The sequence below is a fragment of the Mirounga leonina genome, unplaced genomic scaffold (genome assembly GCF_011800145.1).
Source record: "Mirounga leonina isolate KUSES-001 unplaced genomic scaffold, KU_Mleo_1.0 Mir_165, whole genome shotgun sequence".
Lineage (NCBI taxonomy): Eukaryota > Metazoa > Chordata > Mammalia > Carnivora > Phocidae > Mirounga > Mirounga leonina.
In genome coordinates, this window is record NW_023270415.1 from 57,481,698 (window position 1) to 57,502,422 (window position 20,725).

Here is a 20,725-nt window from a genome sequence, read left to right on the forward strand (position 1 = left end):
AAAAGACTATCAGTGGATTTTTCAGCAGAAATTTTCCAAGACACAAAGGAGTGGCATGATATAGTCAACATGCTGAATGGGAAAACCGGCAGCCAAGAATGCTCTATCTAGCAAGGCTATCATTCAGAATAGAAAAAGGGTTTCCCAGACAAACAACAACTAAAAGAGTTAATGACCACTAAACCATCCCTGCAAGAAATATTAAAGGGCACTCTCTGAGTGGGGAAAAGAAAAACAAAAGAGGCAGTATGAAGGTAGGAAACACAAAAGCAGTAAAAATGATTACTTCTGCAAAATATCAGTCAAGGAACTCACAAAATAAAAGGATGTAAAATATCACACGATATACCAAAATTGTGGAAAAGGGAGGAGTAAAGAATGGGTTCAAACTTAAATGACTATAAACTTAATATAGATGGCTGTCTGCAGAAGAAGTTATATACAACTTGAATGGTAACCACAAATCAAAAACCACTAATAAATATGCAAAGAGAAAGAGAAAGAAATCCAATATATTACTAAAGAAAGCCAACAGGTGATGAAAGAGAGAAAGACAAAAGATCAGAGAAAATCTTCAGAAACAACCACAAGACAAATAATAAAACGGCAATAAGTGCATATCTATCAAAAATTACTTTGAATGTAAATGGGCTAAACACATGAATCAAAAGACATAAGGTGACAGAATGGATAAAATAACAAGACTCATCTATATGTTGCCTACAAGAGACTCATCTTAGACCTAAAGTCACCCGCAGATTGAAAGTGAGAGGATGGAGAAACATCTATCATGCAAATGGATGTCAACAGAAAGCAGGAGTCACAATACTTATATTGGAAAAAATAGACTTTAAAACAAGAGACAAAGAAGGACGCTATGTAGTAATAAAGGGGACCACCCAACAAGAAGATAAAATAATTGTAAATATTTATGACCCCAACTTGGGAGCACAAAAATACATAAAACAATTAATAACAAATACAAAGGAATTCACTGATAATAATACAAGAATAGTAGGGGACTTTAACACCCCACTTAAATCAATGGGCAGATTATCTAAAAAGAAAATCAACAAGGAAATAATGTCTTTGAATGGCACACTGGAATAGATGGATTTAACGGAGCTATTCAGAACACTTCACCCTAAAACAGCAGAATACACTTTCAAGTACACATGGAACATTCTTCAGAATATATAGGCCACAAAACAAGACTCAACAAATTGAAAAAGATTGAATTCATACCATGCATATTTTCTGACCACACTATGAAACTAGAAATCAACCATGAGAAAAAAATCTGGAAAGAACACAAATACATAGAAGTTAAATAACATGCTACTAAGCAATGAATGGGTTAACCAGGAAATGAAAGAAGAAACTTTAAAAAGTACATGGAAATAAATGAAAATGAAAACCCAGTCCTTCAAAACCTTTGTGATACAGAAAAAGCAGTTCTAAGAGGGAAGTTTATAGCAATACAGGCTTACCTAAAGAAGCAAGAAAAATCTCAAACAACCTAAGCTTACACCAAAAGAGGCTAGAAAAAGAACAACAAACAAAGCCTAAAGCCAGGAGAAGGAAGGAAAAATATAAAGATTAGAGAAGAGATAAATGAAATATAAACTAAAAACAAAACAAAACAATAGAACCAATGAAACCAGGAAATGGTTCTTTGAAAAAAAAATCAGTAAAATTGATAAACCTCTAGCTAGACTTATCAAGAAAAAAAAAAGGACCCAAATTAATAAGATCACAAATGAGAAGGAGATAACATCTAATACCACAGAAATACAAACAATTATAAGAGAATATTATGAAAAACTGTATGGCAACAAATTGGACAACCTAGAAGAAATGGATAAGTTGCTAGAAAAATATAACCTACCAAACCTGAAACAGGAAGAAAGGAAGAGAATTTGAACAGACTGATTACCAGCAAAGAAATTGAATCAGTAGTAAAAAAAAAACAAAAAAACAAAAAAACTCCCAGCAGACAAAAGTCCAAGACCAGATGACTTCACAGGCAAATTCTACCAAACATTTAAAGAAGAGATAATACCTATTCTTCTCAAACTATTCCAAAAAATATAAAGAGAAGGAAAACTTCATTCTATGAGGCCAGCATTACGCTGTTACCAAAGCCAGAGAAAGACACCACAAAAAAGAGAACTACAGGCCAATAACTTTGATGAACATGGATGCAAAAATTTTCAATAAAATACTAGTAAACTGAATCCAACAATACATTAAAAAAATTATCATGATCAAGTGGGATTCATTCCCATGTTGGAAGTGTGGTTCAGTATTCACAAATCAATGAATGTGATACACCACATTAATAAAAGAAAGGATGAGAACCATATGATCTTTTCCCCTAAGGCCAGGAAAAAAAAAACAAGGATGTCCACTCTCACCACTTTTATTCAACATAGTACTGGAAGTCCTAGCCACAGCAATCAGATAACAAGAACAAATAAAAGGCATCCGAATAGGTAAGAAGTAAAACTTTCACTATTTGCAGATGACATGATATTATATACAAAATACCCAAAAGACTGTACCAAAAAAACTGCCAGAACTGATAAATGAATTCCATAAAGTTGCAGGATACAAATAAATCTACAGAAATCTGCTGCATTTCTATACACCAAAAATGAAGCAGCAGAAAGAGAAATTAAGAAAACAATCCTGGGACCCCTGGGTGTCTCAGATGGTTAAGCCTCTGCCTTCAGCTCAGGTCATGATCCCAGAGTCCTGGGATCAAGTCCCGCATTGGGCTCCCTGCTTGGTGGGGACCCTGCTTCTACCTCTCTCTCTACTGTTCATCCTGCTTGTGCTCTCTCTCTCTGTCAAATAAATAAATAAAATCTTTAAAAAAAAAAAGAAAACAATACACATTTAATGAATCCTTATCAAAATACCTACAGCATTTTTCATAGAACTAGAAGAAATGATTTGTGTAGATCCGCAAAACAAACAAACAAACAAACAAACAAACAAACAAAAAACCAAATAGCCAAAGGGATCTTGAAAAAGAAAAGCAAAGCTGGAGGCATTACAATTCCAGACTTCAAGTTATATTACAAAGCTGTAGTAATCAAAACAGTATGGTACTGACACAAAAATAGACACATTGAATAAAACAGGATAGAAAACCCAGAAATAAACCCACAATTATATGGTCAATTAATCTTCCACAAAGCAGGAAAGACTAACCAGTGGGAAAAAAAACAATCTCTTCAACAAGTGGTGTTGAGAAAACTGGGCAGCAACGTGCAGAAGAATGAACCTGGACCACTTTCTTATACCATAAACAAAAATAAATTCAAAATAGATGAATTCAGACCCAAATCTGAGACCTAAGACCATAAAAATTCTAAAAGAGAGCACAGAGAGAAACTTCTCTGACATGGGCTATAACAACTTTTTTCTAGATAGGGCCCCTGAGGCAAGGGAAACAAAAGAAAAATAAACATTGGGACTTCATCAAAATAAAAAGATTCTGCATGCCAAAGGAAACAATCAACAAAACTAAAAGTTAACCTATGGAATGAGAGAACATATCTGCAAATGACATATCTGGTAAAGGGTTAGTATCCTAAATATATAAAGAACTTATAAAACTCAACACCCAAAAAACATATAACCCAATTAAAAATGGGTAGAAGACATGAACAGACATTTCTCCAAAGACATCCAGATGGCAAACAGACACATGAAAAGATGCTCCTCATCACTTATCATCAGGAAAATGCAAATCAAAACTATAATACAATATCAACTAATTCCGGTCAGCATAACTAAAATCAACAACACAAGAAACAGGTGTTGGTAAGGATGTAGAAAAAAAGGAACCCTCTTGCACTGTTGGTGGGAATGAAAACTGCTGGCAGTCACTCTGGAAACCAGTTTGGAGGTAACTCACAAAGTTAAAAATGGAACTACCTACCATTCAGCAATTGCACTACTGGGTATTTATCCAAAGAATATGAAAACACTAATTCAAAGGGATACATGCACCCCTATGTTTATAGCAGCTTTATTTACAATAGGCAGGTTAGGAAAGCAGCCCAAGTATCCATGGATTCATGAATGGTTAAAGATGTGGTGGTATATATATATACAATGGAATATTATTCAGTTATAAAAAATGAAATCTTGCCATTTGCAAGAACATGGATGGAGCTGGAGAGTATAATGCTAAGTGAAATAAGTGAGTCAGAGAAAGACAAATACCATACATTTCACTCATATGTAGAATTTAAGAAACAAAGCAAAGAAGCAAAGGAATAAGAAAGAGATACAAACCAAGAAACAGACCCCTAGAGAACAAACTGATGGTTACCAGGGAGGAGGTGGGGGTGATGAGTCAAATATGTGATGATGATTATGGAGTACATTTGTCATGATGAGCACTGGGGGATTAAAATAAAAACTTAAAAAAAAATTTTAAATTAACTTCATTGAATCAAATGTTAATAAATTATATTTTCTTTTCTTAGTTTTTAACCAGAAAACTAGCTTACTATTCTAAATTTTGTCCCTATTTTCAACTAATCAGAAAATAATATACCTAATTTAGTATTTCATCCTTCTAAAATTTTCTGTGTGCTTAGTGCACACAGGGGAATTAAAGGTGAATACAGGAAATATTCCAGAATCCTTTTTAATTTTAGTCCTTTATGGAAAAAGAATGAAACCCATACTCAAAAGATTAAGTAAAATTATAAAAAGTCTAGATACACATGCATTAAGAGTCTCATGCTCTACCGACTGAGCTAGCCGGGCACCTGATACACATGCATTAGAAATGTTCCCAGAGTACAGCTAGTCCTAGCACTCCATAATTCACTCCAAATTTTGTAAAGGTATTAAAAATACAGCTTAGAATGTTCAAACATCGCACCTAATTCAAGTCATTTGTGACGGCTGCTATCACAGCCTTCTATTCATAGAAGACTAAGGAGCCATTAGTTTCAACCAAATGCCCCATTAACATAAAAATGAATTTGGCCATAGGAAAGGCTGTTAAATTCCACCCAGACTTTTAAGGGTGGATTTAGAAATTCCCTTACAACATTAAGTAACAGTACCCATCGTCAAAGAGGGAGTCATAATTTTTTTTTTAATTCTTATGTTAACCCCCATACATTACATCATTAGTTTTAGATGAAGTGTTCCATGATTCGTTGTTTGTGCATAACACCCAGTGCTCCATGCAGAATGTGCCCTCCTCAATACCCACCACCAGGCTAACCCATCCTCCCACCCCCCTCCCCTCTAGAACCCTGTTTGTTTTTCAGAGTCCATCGTCTCTCATGGTTCGTCTACCCCAAAGAGGGAGTCATAATTGAATTTCTATATGTCATAATGGAGACAACTTCCTTATTTCTTTTTTAAAATAAAGAAGTAAAAATGGAACTGTAGTGAAAATCCCAAGAATTATAATTTACCTGAAACTTTAAGGCATCTTTTTATATTCAACAATTCAGATCATATTTCTTTTCTAGCAACACACAATATTGAAGTCATGGATCACAGTTGGCATGCATGTGTTCACTCATCCAAATATTCATTTAAGAATAAGTGCTTGAATACCAAGTGAGTGAAGGCATTACACATTTGGAAAAGTGAGTAGTTCAAGAAGTCTGGATTCTAGAATGTGAGTGGGAGAACAGGAGATGAAGATGAAAAGGTAAAAAAGCATGAGATTTTCTTGTTTTTTTGTTTCATATATGGTCATGCTTTCAATTGGGAGTTCTAGGACGATTGATTAGATAAAAGACATGATCCCTTTTTTAGTGCTTAAATGCTGAGCAACAATAACATCTTAGAATGTGTAAATGTAAAATGTGGATATTTGAGGTTCTTCATTAAATATGGGAAAGAGAATTGAACTCGAGATTGAGACTATGTTTTAGATCATAGCTCTGTTATCATGCACAATTGAAGCTTACCTGATCTCTGATTCTTCACTTGTTTTTTATGTGTGTATGTATGTGCATGTGTGTGTGTTTTAAAGTTATGAAATGGAGAATGTTTACTGCACTGGAAATTAAGAAGAGCATATATGATTATATTTCTGTGAGTATCCTGTAGCAACTATGAAGAGCTATAAATGTAAGATTTTGTAGTAAAACAACGATGAAGCAACATTTTTTTCTATTTTATATCTGAGTGTGTTTGGTTTGTGGTGAGTCTAAAATGTCACAATTTTTTGTTTTACCATCTGATCACCAATGGGAACAATTATCTTCATTGTATATTAGTCTTGAAATCATTACTTTGTGGGGATAAAAAATTATACAATTACCATGTTTAGTCCTACTAATGAGGGGAGAACAGAAGAATTTTTTAAAAATAGTGTATATTCTAGGGGCACCTGTGTGGCTCAGTCGGTTAAGAATCTACCTCCAGCTGAGGTCATGATCCCGGTGTCCTAGGATTGAGCCCTGCTCAGGCTCCCTGCTCAGCGGGGAGCCTGCTTCTCCCTCTGCCCCTCCCCTCATCCCTGCTCATGCTCCCTCTCTCTCAAATAAATAAATAAAATCTTTTTAAAAAATTCAGTGTAGGGGCACCTGGGTGGCTCAGTTGGTTAAGCAACTGCCTTCGGCTCAGGTCATGATCCTGGAGTCCCGGGATCGAGTCCCACATCAGGCTCCCTGCTTGGCGGGGAGTCTGCTTCTCCCTCTGATCCTCCCCCTCTCATGCTTTCTGTCTCCCATTCTCTCTCAGATAAATAAATAAAATCTTTAAAAAAAATTAAAAAAAATAAAAAATTCAGTGTATATTCCAAATCCATAAAAAATACTGAAACTACAGAGATTTTAAAACTGAAAATACACAGATTCTATCACTGTTAAGAAATGTTCATGTCTCATATTTGTCTGTAAATATGTTTCCTAAATATACTTAATTACAATAATATATCATTTATATTATACTGCATTGATAATAAATTAACTAATTTAGAGTAGAAACAAAGCAATTAGTTTATGCATACACTGTGTCATTATTTAGGCCTCTGATTCTTTGTCTAACATGAATTTTTACAGTGGTAAATAAGTATATCAAAAGATGCAATTATCCAAACAAGGGGAAATGTGCTGTATGAGTATACCACAAGCTGTTAGTGAATCCAGAGACAAGGAGATTTCAGGAAAAGCAACTGCAGGAAGAAACTAGAAGCAGAAGTAAAAATGTGAACTTCAGATTATGAAATAACAAATATTTTCTTCTTTATTTGTGGCTAAATATAATATTTTTAAAATAGACTCGTGACCGGGAAAAAGTCAATGGAAAGTATAATGCACATCCAAAATGTTTGTTTTCTTAAAGAATATAAGACACTTAAGATGTATCCTACAAATTCCTATCACTAGATTTGGATTTGTGATAATTTAAATATAAAGAATTTCATGCTCCACATCAATGCTTACCCATTATTTCCCCAGATCAAGAGCTAGTGACAGCTGCAAAGTTAGCTAATGGCATCACTATAGTCGAAGCTGGCACAATAGGCTCAGTCATAATCTGCTCACTAGAAAATCTTATAATTTAATGTTGTCAGAAGCCAACAATTGGAAATATTGAAGAATTTTATAATATGCAGAATGGGACTTTTTCCTAATAATAAAAAGTGAGACTAACAAGGTGGAGTAAAGAAACACCTTCAGCTGATTTTTATTTCAACCTATGAAAAGTGATTGATGTCAATTTTGACCACATGCCAGGAGGAAGAGTAGGATAGTTTAGCTGCAACAAACTCCAAATCCCATTGAAACCACTAAAGTATTTATTTGTTGGGAAAGACATGGGGATGAGACAATCTGGAATTCAGGAAGACATCAGGTTAGAAAATAAAATGAGCAATTATACTAAGATAATTGCAACAATGTCACCATTTCTTTATTCCACTCCCTTTTATACATGCCCGCTGCCATATAACTTTGTCATGCCCTCCTGATCTGATCGTTGGCTTCTTTATGTGACTCTTTAGCCAATGGGATGTTAGTAGACTGAATCATGCAGAGCTTGAAAAGGAGCCTCCATTCCCATTTTGACACATTTGCACCTCTGTGATCAGCATGAGAACATGTCTAAAACATCCTGTTAGTGGATGAGAGTCTTGAGTTTTGCCAAATAACCTTAGTTTGGGATAACAGATGTCAACAAGGTTAACCAACAGGGACAAACATGAGTTCAGCCTAGGTCACCAGAGTCACCAAACCAACCCTTTCTGAAGCCTGAAGAACAAACATTTATTCTTCATGCCCTTGAGATTTTCTGATTGCTCCACAGAAATGCCTAAATGATTAAGTATCTTCAGAGAATCTGTGCTTCTTTCAGACACTAGAGAAATTGGATCTCATAGAAATGGGTATAGACAGAGATGAGGGCCAAAGACTGAGTCCTGTAGTAGTCCAGTATCTACAAGTGAAAAGCAGGAGAACCTCCCCAGGGGTCTAAAGAATGAAGGTATGTTAGGGAGAAATCAATGGGAAAAGAGGGCATCCAGGCAACAAGCAAAGAAAATGTTTTAAGGAGAGCTGATAAGCAGGATGTGTTCAATGCTAAAGAAAGGAAGAATAATTTGGGAACTGACCTTTAAATCTCACCATGTTTCTACTACTGGTGACCTTAACAGTAATAGATTCAACTGAATGGTGGAAGCAAGGCCCTAATCAAAGCATATTTGAAAAGGTGAGATTAAAAGTGATGAAGGTGACCAAAGAACATATAGACAACTTTGTGAGAAATTTTTATGAAAGGAGGACCAAAGAAATGGAGCAAAGCCTGAAGGTAAAGCAGCACCACGAGAAGTTTATGTGTTTGTTTTTGTTTATCTAAGAGGAGAACTAATACTATATCCCTTTATGGAAAATAATGAGACAGATTTATTAGAAAAGAGTTGGTGATACACGGCACAGCAGACAATTGCAGAAAAAAAGTCACAAAGTAAAACAAACCAACAAACAACACTGACAAAAAACTCTACAAGTAGAGGGTTTGTCCTACCAAGGTTCCATCGTGTTCCTAATTTCACACATACATAGAGCCATATACCCCAAAGGTGGGAAACCCTGAACTGAGTCAGAATTATCCTCCTTTTCAATCTTTAAATTCTAACAAACTTTTGTTCCATGGCCTAAGTCAAAGGATTTTTCATTAACACATAATTAGTAAACAATGGAATTGGTTTACTCTAGCAATATAATTTACTTTTTTCTAATCATTCATTCCATTTACATTTATAAACATTTACATCATTACAATATTATTTTTTACATCAAGTAATTAAGATTTCTTAGTAAATATAAGTAATTTACAATAAAGAGTATTCTAGCATTTCTCTGTAGTGATAAATATTTTATATTTCTACTCTAATGTTATTATGCAATCCTTCATAATAATTGAAGAATTGTTGATTTATTCATACTATGATTCCACACACTTCCCCAGAAATGCTTTGGAGAACTTTTGTTGATCCTAAGATTCATTCAAGTATCTAGTAAAATCACATCAATTTAGATTTGTATTTATTTTTCTTAATACAGTAGTGTTATAGCACATTTGCAAAGTGTATTTCAAACAATTTATTGGTCAACTGGCAAAAAATGTGAAGAGAATAATAAAGACTATTTAACAGACATGTTAACATGAAAAAATCAAAATAGATGTAAAGGATTCAAGTCATGTAAATCTTTAGGATTTATTTAAAACTGCTGTTATCAATGTCTGTCATATATGTTTATATAGAATGATGCATATGAGGTAGTACTGAGTTTCACACTCCAAGTTTTTAACTGGTCATGTACTATGATAAATTTCATTTATCAATTTCAGATGGACATTGAGTCTAAAATGACAATTTGGGGTGCCTGGCTGGCTCAGTCAAAAAAGAGCATGCAACTCTTGATCTCAGGGTCATGAGTTTGAGCCTCAGGTTGGATGTAGAGATTACTAAAAAAAAAAAAAAAAAAAATTAATTAGTTAATTTAAAAAAATTTTAGGGGCACTTAAGTGACTCAGTCAATTAAACATAGGACTCCTGGTTTAGGCTCAGGTCATGATCTCAGGGTCCTGCGATTGAGCTGTGCCTCCACTCAGGCCTCAGCAGGGGGTCTCCTGGACATTCTCTTCCTCTCCCTCTCCCTCTGCCCTCCTTTCTCAAACTCGCTTGCTCTCTCTCAAGTAAATAAATTTTTTGAACAAAAAAAAATACAAATTAATACAAATTTGAAGTAGACCTCCATGAAAAAATTTAGTTTGTGTGATAAACATACTTCAGTATTTTTGTAATCAATTTCTGGTAAAATGACATACATGGCTTATTAGAAAAATATAAAATTTGAGTTACTAATATTGTTAGCATATTTTCTATTTTAAATAAAATTATATCAGTTTGACTCAAGAGAGCACAATGAAATAATACATGGTCATAATTAAATAATTTAAAAATAATTAAAATGTAATCCAACAGTCTTTCAGACTATTTCTTAAATTAAATTAATAATGTATGCAAAAATTCTCAACAAAGTACTAGCAAGTTGAATCCAACAGTACCACAGTCAAGTGGGATTTATCCCTGGGTTGCAAGTGTGGTTCAATATTCACAAATCAATCAATGTGATACACCGCACCACTGAAAGAAAGGATAAGAACCATATGACCCGCTCAGTAGATGCAGAAAGAGTTGGATTGCAAGATGCATTGACAAAGTACAGCATCCATTCTTGATAAAAGCCTTCAACAAAGTAGGGATAGAGAGAATGTAGCCCGATATCATAAAGGCCATATACAAAAGACCCACAGCCAACATAATCCTCAATGGGAGAAAATTGAGAGCTTTTCTTCTATGGTCAGAAACAAGATAGTGATGTCCACGCTCACCATTGTTGTTTAACATAGTACTGGAGATCCTAGCCTCAACAATCAGACAACCAAAAGAAATAACAGGCATCCAAATTGGCAAGGAAAAAGTCAAACTTTATCTGTTCACAGATGATATGGTACTCTATGTAGAAAACCCAAAAAGACTCCACCAAAAATGCTAGAACTGATACATGAATTCAGTAAAGTCACAGGATACAAAATCAACTTACAGATATCTGTTGCATTTCTATACAATAATGAAGCAGCAGAAAGAGAAATCAAGGAACTGATCTTATTTACAATTGCACTAAAAACCATAAGATACCTAGGAACAAACCTAACCGAAAAGGTGAAAGACTTGTACTCCGAAAACTATAGAAAACTCATGAAATTGAAGATGACACAAAGAAATGGAAAAACATTCCATGCTTATGGATTGGAAGAACAAATATTGTTAAAATGTCCATAGTACCCAAAGCAATCTACACAGTTAAAGCAACCCCTTTAAAAATACCACCTGCGTTCCAAAGTCTTCACCTTTGGCTCCATTGGGCTGGTTGTCTCTTACTATTGCAGTGGTGACCAACTTCATCCTGTCTTTCTCAGACTCTTAACATCTGGAGGTCTTCCTACTCCTCTCAGCAATTCCACCTAGATCCATAAGCCTGGGCCTTTCTTACAGTCTCGCTCTTCACACCCCCCACCCCCCATCTACCCTCAATTCACCAACATGAGTGCAGATCCAGCTCTGCCCCAATGCCCACCTGGCCCTGAAGCACCCAGTTCTAGGGATTCTTCTCTAATGCCTGAGATTTATGGGCCTGAAGAAAATTATGCATCCCTGCAAATGTCATCTGCTGAGACACCCCACGCAGAGACCGTCTCTCCTCTTCCTTCCTCCATGGATCTGCTTGCTCAGGACAGACCCAACTCCTCCACCAGTCCCAGGGTAAAACTACCACCCATCTCTGGAGAGGAGAGAACAGTGAGGAAGGAAGATATGGCCCAGGGCAAGAAACAGAAGATCAGGACCCTGTTCTCTCAGACCCAACTCCAAGTCCTCAATGATCAATTTCAGAGACAGAAATACTTCAGTATCCAGCAGATGCAAGAACTTTCCAACATTCTGAACCTTAGCTATAAGCAGGTGAAGACCTGGTTCCAGAACCAGAGAATGAAATGTAAGAGGTGGCAGAAAAACCATTGGCCAAAGGAGAGCAAGAGTGTGACTCAGAACAGCACAGCAACTGCAGAATACCCAGGCTTCTATTCCTACCACCAGGGATACCTGAGGAACACTTCCAGAAACCTTCCAATATGGAGCAACCAGACCTGGAATAACCCAAACTGGAGCAACCAGTCCTGGAACAGCCAGTCTTGGAGCAACCACTCCTGGAATGGCCAGTCTTGGAGCAACTATTCCTGAGCCAGTCAGACCTGGTGCCCCCAAGCCTGGAACAATCAGCTCCAGAACTGTGGAGAGGAATCCCAGCAGCCCCAGATCCAGTTCCAGCAAAATTCCTTCAGCGATTTGGAGTCCATCTTAGAAACTTCTGGGGAAAGCCAAAATACAACAACCTGCTAAGTATTGTAGTACCCAGCAAATAATGGATTTGTTCCCAAATTACTCTATGAACATACAGCCTGAAGATGTGTGATGATGAGTATATTATTTGATCTCAATTTGGGCAGTGGCTGTATTACTTCTCCTAGGCTTTGTCTTTTAGGGTCCCATATATCTCTGCCTCGATATTCTGTTTCCCTTTATTCTTATTGTGTCCATTGAGGGGGTACGATTGGAGTCAAAGAGGTTTCAGTAGCATTGGCTGCTATGGACAACATGATAAAAGGTGTTTCTGGCTATAGATAACTAGATACAATCCTAATGTGGATATCTTTAGACTCTAGAATCTAACCTCAAGAATAGGAAGTGAAGATACAAAGACGTGTGATGAAGGATAATTTGTATTTTCCGAGAGTGTGAGGCTTTTCTTGTTAATAACCTCAATTGTTAATGGTGAAGGGTTAAGCTATAATGTGCTTCATTGATTTCCTCTGTCCCTTGTGATGTTTTACTAGAACTGTTAATTTGTTCATTATTCTAGTATTTGTAGAAAGATGTTTTGTATTTTAATGTATCATGATAATAGTACAAGTTTGGCTGATTGGTAGTTTATAGGTTTAAGTACAATTAAATAAAATACCCACTTTACCCTTAAAAAAATAAAAAATAAAAATAAATAAAAATACCACCTGCATTTTTCACAGTGCTAGAACACACAATCCTAAAATTTGTGTGGAACCACAAAAGACTTTTGAATAGCCACAGCAATTTCTTTCAAGAAAAAGAAAAGCAAACTAGGAGACATCACAATTCTGGACTTCAAGCTATATTACCAAGCTTTGGTCATAAGGACAGTATGGTAGGGGCACAAAAACAGAGACATAGATCAATGACACAGAATAGAAAACCCAGAAATGAACCACAACCATATGGTCCAACTCATCTTCAACAAAGCAGGAAAAAATATCCAATGAAAAAAAAATAGTCTCTTCAACAAATGGTGCTTGGAAAACTGGACAGCAACATGCAGAAGAATGAAACTGGACCATTTTCTTATGTCATACACAAAACTATATTCAAAATGGATGAAAGAATCTAAATGTGAGACAGGAAACAATCAAAACCCTAAAGAACATAGGCAGCAACCTCTTTGACATTAGCCATAGAAACTTCTTACTAGACACGTCTCCTGAGGCAAGGGAAACAAAAGCAAAAATTAACTAGTGGGACTTCATCATGATAAACAACATAGGAAACAATAGGTGTTGGTGAGGATGCAGAGAAAGGAGAACCCATTTACACTGTTGGTGGGAATACAAACTGGTGCAGCCACTCTGGAAAACAGTATGGAAATTCCTCAAAAAGTTAAAAATAGAACTACCTTAAGATCCAGCAATTGCACTACTAGGTTATTTACCCAAAGGATACAAAAATACTGATTTGAAGGGACACAGGCACCCCAATGTTTATAGCAGCATTATCAACAATAGCCAAATTATGGAAAGCGCCCAGTGTCCATTTAGACTGATGAATAGAGAAAGAAGCAGTGAGAGAGAGAGAGAGAGAGAGAGAGAGAGAGAATGGAATATTACTCAGTCATCAAAAAGAATGATATCTTACCTTTTGCAAAGGCATGGATGGAGCTAGAGTATATTATGTTAAGCGAAATAAGTCAAAGAAAGACAAACACCAGATTATTTTACTCATATGTGGAATTTAAGGCACAAAATAGATGAACATGGGGGAAAAAAGAGAGAGAGAGGCAAACCATGAAACAGCTCTTAGCTATAGAGAACAAACTAAGGGTTGCTGAAGAGGAGGCAGGCAGGGGGATGGTCTACATGGGTGAGGGGTATTAAGGAGGGCCCTTGTGATGAGCACTGGGTGTTATATGTAAGTGACAAATCACTAAATTCTACTCCTAAAACTAATATTACACTATATGTTAATTAATTAGAATTTAAATAAAACCTTGAAACAAACTAATAAATAAATACACGTGAAGAAGCTAAAAATTAATAATGTGGAGCCTTTGAAACTACACACAGATAAATCTGCTTTAAAATTACAGAAATATAAAGAAACAAAATTTCCAGAAATTAATGAAATGGGAATTCTTATTTACATTATAAGAAGGCTGTGTACTATCCAATATAAATCAAAATATACCATCTATGTTTTCATATGTCAAATTTTTCTCTAACTCATAATAAAAAGAAATTCATATAGATAAATTCTCTCTTCTTACATTAAAAAACTCGTATTTGAAAGACTTCATTTGATAAATTTCTCATCTGAACACATTTCATTTTTAATTGCCTTGACTTTATTTCCTATTTCTTCTTCATGGCTACTAATCTCAAGAAAATCATTTTGCGGGGCGCCTGGGTGGCTCAGTCGTTGAGCGTCTGCCTTCAGCTCAGGTCATGATCCCAGGGTCCTGGGATCAAGCCCCGCATCGGGCTCCCTGCTCAGCGGGAAGCCTGCTTCTCCCTCTCCCACTCCCCCTGCTTGTGTTCCCTCTTGCTGTGTCTCTCTCTGTCAAATAAATAAATAAAATCTTTAAAAAAAAAAAAAGAAATCATTTTGCTATTTTTCTCTACCCACAAGCCAAAATTATTTCTAAGCATAAGATTAGTGTTAATGATAAATTTATGTTAAATTAGTCTTTTATTTACATGCTGTCAACATTTTTACCTTTTTTGCAAATTTTTAATTCATAATTTTTACAAAATTTATGTCAGAGACAATAGTTTTTTAATATATACTGTATATAAAACATATATATATATATTTGTCCCATAGGTTGTGAATTTTAAATCCTCATTTTTGTTTGCCTTTTAATATAAGGATGACTTTTAAAAATTCAGCAGCTTTCACATTTTATTTAGTGTAATCTATCAATCTTTTCCTTAGTGACATATTTTCCTTTTGGCTTTTGTAGTTAGAAAACTTTCCTGTCCCATGAGTTGACAATATTCTGCTGTATTTCTTCATGGACTTTACATTTTCATTTTTAAAATTTAATTACAGTCATCTGAAATTTATGTTGTGGTACCTGTGTTAGGAAATCAACTCAATTCATCATATAAACTCCTACTACTCTGATATAAAACAAGCAAACGAAAGTACAAAAAGACAAATGAGAGACCGATTTTACAAATAAATGTAGGTGGAGAAACCCTAATGAAATTATGATGGAATAGGTATATCTTACACTATGGAAAGATAGTTCAACAAACACTCCTAAATATAAAAGGTGGGAAGGAAGAAAAGAAATAGCACTCATTATGTTCAGATGATATTTACAAAATTATCCAGAAGTATACATAGAATATTAACTAAAAGCTTATTAAATGCTTTTTAAAATAATACTAAATATGAGGAATACAAATTTTGAAGTTTTTAGATAGAATCTACCCTTTTGAAGGATCTTTATAAAATAATTCTTTTTTTAAAAAAGATTTTATTTATTTGAGAGAGAGCACAAGCAAGGGTGGGGCAGAGGGAGAGGGAGCGAAACAGACTCCCCACTGAGCACAGAGCCTGACGTGGGGCTCGATCCCAGGACTCTGGGATCATGACCTGAGCCAAAGGCAGACACTTAACTGACTGAGCCACTCAGGTGCCCTATAAAATGATTCTTAAAAGTATCTTTTATTTGGCATTTGAAAAGATGATTGAAATTTATCTAAAATTTATGGAATCCAGATACCACAGTGGTAGAACACTATACACATGTCCTAGGAAACAATCTTCCTTATGCCTCTCAAGTTTTCCAATATCTCATAAGCAGGTTTACCAGCCCTCTTTTCATTGTCCTGTGAGAATTGAGGCTTTGAGAACCTGAACAATTGCTGATAATCTGGCTATTTGTGTCACTCTATGTAAGTCTTTGTCCCTGACTCAGTAGTTTTGAGTCTTCTGCCAGCATCCATTAAACTGTGCCAGGCTAATTTGTTAACTTTTGAGTTGGGCAAAATCTCAGAACCTTCACAGTTCTTGACAATATGTAGATACTGAACTATAAAGTTTTACAGATGGGTCAGTAGTTTCTGTTACTCCTTCATCACTCAAAGAAAATAATTATATTTATCAAAATGACCAAAACAACAACAATTATATTTATTAAAATGACCAAAACAAAACACACAGTTTGGCACATATTGCTACCTTTGTTTCCAGGCATCATCTTTTCTAGCCACCATATCTGTACAAAGATGTTTTTCATTGCTCCAGGGTCCTTATAATTATCCATAAAGTTCTTTTGAAATTTTGTTTAAGCACTTGCTTAAAGGATTGTATTGATAAAATGAGTATTATTTAATTAGATTTTGCACAAGACTTTTCATTCTTCCGTTGTGCTCTCTCTTCAAGTCAATGGGAATGACTGCCTCATCATGCTCCATTTCTGTTTCTAGCATTGACCTGTTAGCTCAGAGCTGCAACTCCTGAGAGGATTCCTTCTCTTTTGACCCGTGGCACTGGAAGAGCACTGTGCATGTGTGTGCACGTGTAAAAAGTGTCATCTCTTCCTTTGGTTCAAATTGAAAATAGATTATTGCCCATTAGCACTTTGATTCTAGGGAAACTTAGATTAGGGTGCTACTGCATAATTATTGAGCCCAGATAACACTTGGATAATTGTCACTTCTATTTTCTTATTTGAACGACTTTCTAAGAAAGGCAAAACAAATACCTGGATACAGTATTCCTTTTGAGAAGATGGAAATTCAAAGAGTTTATATGTCATCACCAAGCATTATAATATAAACGGACATATAGATATATGACAAATCTATGATGTTGACTATATATTAATATTATGGATTCACTATTTAATATATCAATATTATGCATTTAACATATAATATGCAATATTATATATTGACATAATATTGACAGAGCTAACATTTACTGAATCTTTACATATTAGACACTGCTTCATGAATGTTACATCATTAACTCCCTGGATCTCCAAAACACCTTGTAGGATCAGTATTATATTAATCATTTTACATTATGAAGAACTGAGCCTCACAGCATCTGAGTGATAAAATCAACATTAAATATTAGGTCTTGTAACACCATGTTCAACGCTTTAAAAGTTTATCTATTACCCTTTATTTCTCACTAAGAAGAAAGACATGCTATGTTAAAAAATACATCCATGTTAAAAAATACCTTCATATTAAAATGTGATCTTCTGAAAAATAAGAATCTGAAACACATCATAAGATTATATTTAAATTGTATCTACCCTATACGATAGAATATAAAGACGTACTATTTACTAACTTAAAAGAAATTAATTTACCAATGTAAGGAGAAAAAATGTGAAGAATACATTAATTTTATCTCTTTTTAGGAAAAGAATGGATCCACTTAGGTTGATTAATTATAAAATGCATCTTCAAACTTTCTGTTTTTTCCTCTCCTTCTATTTTCTATCTTATGTTTAGCTATCACTTAAATGAGTCACTCACCAGAATATACTACGCAGAATTTTAAGATGGACTCCAAGAGCCACCTTTTCACCATGAATGCAGGTGGAACCTATGGATATGATGAGAAAGTTGCCCTCTTCATTAGATTACATTATTTGGCATTGGTGGTGGGACAGTCACTCCTGTGATTATGTTATGTTATACAGGAATCTTTACTAGTCAACTGGAGAGGGAGGTAAAGTCAGACAGATGTGTTCCAGCTAAGCTGGAAGAAAGCCATGTCATGAATGCCTTTTGTGGGAGGAATGGTAAGGAACCACAGGCAGCCTATAAAAACTGAGCAAAGTCCCTGGTCAATCCCCGGCAAGAAAATATGGATCTCAATCAAATCACTATAAGGAAATAAATTCTACCAGCAACCAGTAAGCTTAGAATAGGAACCTGGTCTTAGGTGGAGCCACCTAAGACCACCTAAGTGTTATCCAATACCTTGACTATAGCCTTGTGACATCTGAGCTAAAAACCGAGCCAGACGTCTGACCTATAGAACTCTGAGATTATAATTTGTGATGTACAGGTCTGCTAAATGGTGGCAATATTTATTACACAACATAAATATAAAACCAATATAGATGAGGATGATCATTTTGTGGACAGAATTCCTTTAAATATCCCTATAAGAAACAAATGTTATTTATGACACATCGACATGGAAAGACACGACGAAATACTGCATGAAGCATAACCAATGAAGACTAGTGAACAGAAGAGCAACTGTCAGAGATCTGCTTGTAAGATAAGAAATATAGTCTCCAATTGAAAGCAGGGTGAAAGAACCAAAAGTATCAGTAAGTGCCTTCAAAGATGACAGACAACCAAATTATGGTACTTTCAAATGAATATGAGGAAAACTATTTAGAAGATGCGATTGTTTTAACTACAAATTGAAAATATTATCATTAATGTAATAGATAAAAAGAACAATAACTAAGGAACATTTAATTACCTGAATAATACTAAAAGCCCCACAAACTATGCCTTGAAGTCAATTCACATTTCATCATACGAGGAAACATCAACATGTTGTTCCAAGAATATTATTAATTAATATTGTTTCAGATTAGCTTCCTGCATTCCTTTTGTTTTTTTATTATCTATTTCCCATTTACTTCCTGTTATGACTTCGCTTCACCTGTGACCAAATAAAAAACTTTTGGTGTCTTTTTGTGTCTCCCTTTCTCCGGGGGAATTCCATTAATTAAGGTTTTGATAACAGCTTCCCACATTCATTAGTGTTAGAAGTTGACTTTTTAAAAATATGATTAAAAGGTATACAAAATTTAAAGAATATTCTAGACAAGACAGCATACTGTATAGATAGAAAAATTATAATTTTATTGGAATATTGAATGCATTTTGTAAACTATGTTTTCTTATGTGGTATGGGAAAAATGACCAAAAATCATCTTTAAACTGAGAGTTGTGTAATAAGTACTAAAAATAGGATTTTATAACAATTATTTCTCTATATGGAAATATAATTTTATCTTATACAGTAGGCATATTCATTGACTCAAAATGATTGATGCTATGTATTATTCCTGTTAAAATATTTGCATTTTATTTTATCTATGTTTATTTTTTTATGATATTAAATTATAACTGTTAAAGAGCATAACTATTTTTTAAGGAAAAACTCATTTCAGATTTAATTTTCTGTGGTATGCGATTATTCTTATAGTCAAATAATAAACATTAATTTATATTTTTCTAACTTACTACATTTTAGTAGGGGGAATCAAGATAAATTCACAAAGTAATTTCTTAACCAAGCTTATAGTATATTTTCTTGTAAGCTATTACTTATAACAAATTATCACAATGTATGGTCTTTGAATGTAGAAAACACAAAAAATCTTTGACTTATAACTGGAATCTTAAATTATCACAGTCTCAAACTTCATTCTAACACACATATCAAAATGATAAATTATAGCAGTTGGCAGAAACAACACATTTAGCAACATATATAAAAGAAGGAAATTCAATGTGAAATGAGATTACATAATAAGTTTAATAATCCTATTTCTGGGGAATAAAACACCATCTTCAACATTATCTTATCTTTTCCACATGAATCAAAAAGATTAAATAGGTCATATATCACTGGTTTTAGCAATTTTTCATTTTCATCTTGATTTTCTTGTTATGCTATATGAGCAATTTTGTATTTTTAAAAATGCTTCATAAACTACTTCAGGTAAGTAAAGATTTTAAAGCAAAGAACATATGCATAAAAGGAAAATAATTTTAAATATCATTTATGGCTTTTCTCAAATAAAAAGCCCCAAATTCCACTACACCTTACTTATTTAAGGTAAATATCAATGAATATCACAAGTTCTAAGTAGTTAAACGTAGCCTACATCTGCCTTTTAAGACATTGACTGGCATTTTAATTCTTGGAAAGTGGGAGATATATTAAATCTTTCCTTAATACTGGGGCACCTGGGTGGCTCAGTCGTTGGCCATCTGCCTTCGGCTCTGGTCATGATCCCAGCATCCTGGGATTGAGCCCCCGCATCGGGCTCCCTGCTCAGCAGGAAGCTTGCTTCTCCCTCTGCCACTCTCCCTGCTTCTGTTTCCTCTCTCACTGTCTGTCTTGCTGTCTCTCTCTTTCTCTGTCAAAATAAATAAATAAAATCTTTTTTTTTTTTAGATTTTATTTATTTATTTGAGACAGAGGGAATGAGATACAGAGAGCATGAGAGGGAGGAGGGTCAGAGGGAGAAGCAGACTCCCTGCAGAGCAGGCAGCCTGATGCGGGACTTGATCC

At 34.8% G+C, this 20,725-nt stretch overlaps 1 protein-coding gene and 1 pseudogene across 3 annotated transcripts in view; one reads left to right on the plus strand and one right to left on the minus strand.

The window, feature by feature from the left end:
* The window catches only part of CSMD3 (CUB and Sushi multiple domains 3), a 1,201,062-nt gene that overhangs the window by 1,007,340 nt on the left and 172,997 nt on the right, over positions 1 to 20,725 (minus strand). The window lies entirely within an intron of this gene.
* On the plus strand, positions 11,325 to 12,536 carry LOC118015138 (annotated as a pseudogene).